This window comes from Nansenia antarctica (assembly GCF_963989245.1).
Source record: "Nansenia antarctica genome assembly, chromosome: 4".
NCBI classification, from domain to species: Eukaryota; Metazoa; Chordata; class Actinopteri; order Argentiniformes; family Microstomatidae; genus Nansenia; species Nansenia antarctica.
Genome location: NC_137689.1, coordinates 73,783,503 through 73,785,762, shown reverse-complemented (window position 1 = coordinate 73,785,762; position 2,260 = coordinate 73,783,503).

Genomic DNA, 2,260 nt, shown 5'->3' with positions numbered 1-2,260 from the left:
CGGAACATCGCAACATCGCATACATACATACAGTATTCATAGTGTACAACACAGAGGAGAGAGAGAGAGACAACTTCTGATGTTTTTTTGTTTTTTTTCCTCTTCCAATAGCCATGTTTAAGTTGTCCCTTCTTATTTTATTTTGTTCCCTTCTCCTCTTCTCTTCTTCTCTCCTCCTCTCCCCTCCAGTCCTGGTCCATGTGGGCCTCCTCTCCCCTCCTTCTCTGGTGTAATTACAGATGTCTCTTGAAATAAATGTGTTCTTCCGTGGGGGGCTGATGATCGGTTACTCACCAGAAATTGTTCACATCATTCAAAAATAACCCTAGATTATTGTCTCCGCTTCCCCCCCGGGGAGCCTGCTGAAGAATGAGAGAAGGAACGCCTGGAACAGAACAGAAACCCCAACAGAGGTGCACACTGGGAGAAAAAAAAAGCGGGAAAAAAAAAATCCACAAGTTCAGTCCTTGGCAGCGAACGAGAAGGGCACACATTATTATTTCAAAGCCACCTTAGGTGAGAACGATATCAAGATGATGACGACGAATCTCTCATGGGAATACAATACAATTGCACACACAACAACCCCCCCCCCTTCCCCCCATCCCCCCCCCCCCCCCCCTCACACACACACACACAAAAACAAATAGTGGATTGCTCAACAGCAACAAGGAAAAAACATCTCAATTGGACTGTAAGAGGTTTGCATTAGCAAGGCGGTTTTAGAGCCACTTGTTCAGTCAGTCGGTCCTCCATTATCGTTGTTGTTCCAGCTAATAACCACGTGTTGGGTTTGGGGACTTCTGAACCATATTGGATGGATGTATTCTACCTCCTCTAATGGCAATGCAGTCCTTCAAAGGGTTCTGTTTTGATACCCGGCTGTGCTGTGTGTTATATGGAGCGCCTTCACCGGATAGGATTTAATTAGGTCGTCTGCGGTTCAGTGGGTAGAGCGTGGCGCTAACAACTCTTATGTTGTGGGTTCGATTGCCGCTGGGAATCCGTATATAACTGAAATATGTATGCGCTCGCTGCGATGTAAGTCGCTTTGGATAAAAGCGTCAGCTAAATGGCATCGATCCACCTACCCATCATCCCTCTGAGCCACAAGGCTACTTGGCAAGTGGACAGACAAGTGGACACTGTCCAGTCCGGTCTGTGTCCCCAAAAAAAGCGGGCCAAATTCAACTCCACACGACACTTTACAACTAATGAAAAAAAAAGAAAGTGTTGGCAGTCGAAGCTAATTCGTTTTTTGAGTTTTTTTTTTAACACCACGCCGACTTTGAAGTCAAATGAACGTTCGATAAAAAAAAAAATCCAATACTGGAACTTTTTTCTTTCTTTCTGTCGCACAGCACAGCAGATGCGGAGCGATACGTCGAAGACTGAGAGAGGAGCGGAGCGGAGAGAAGCGACGATTATATATCTCTCCACATCTGCCTCTGCCTCTATCTCCTGTCAGTAGAATACAGAGATACGGTTCACAAATCCCCCGACCAAACCCCTTTTTTTAAGCTGGAGAGAGAGCAGCAGCTGCAGAGCTACCGTCTGTGTAGTAGCCTGTAGCCTGGCCTAGCGGCTAGCTAATAGCTAGCCTTGTCCTTCTCCTTGACACATCCTCAACCAGACGCGACCCCCCCCCTCCCACTCCCACTCCACCCCCCCACCCACCCCCCCCCCACCACCACAGGGGTCCACTTCTCACCGCCGCCAACCTTTTCCAACTGTCACTCCACGCATGACTGACAGAGAGACACCCCTGTCGCCACCACAAAAGTCCCGCGTTTCCATGGCAACAGTCCAGTAGAGTAGAGTAGTAGGAGAAGCAGTAGAAGAAGTAAACATCGGGTGTTTCAAACAAAACAACCCCTGTCCTCAAATCACCCCCCCTCCCTCACACCCTCCCTCACACCCTCCCCACCCCCACCCACCCTCTCCACCCTCTCCACCCTCTCCACCCCCCCCACCACCGCCACCCTTGACAGGCCACAGCCAAAGGGGACAGGGGGGATCATGTACAGTCGTAATGAGTCGTGGCCGAATGCAGCTGTGAGAAACCATGAGTCACCCCCCCCCCCCCCCCCCCCCCCCACCCGCCGGAAAAAAAAGATATCACAAGAATCTCAAGAAGAAAGAAAAATAAAAAAAGATAAATATTCAGTGTTGTGAAATGAGTCGCTTTCTTTTCAGAGTCATTCTTGCCCCCCCCCCCCCCCCCTGCCCCTACCCTTCCCTACCCCCCGTTTTCCAGATG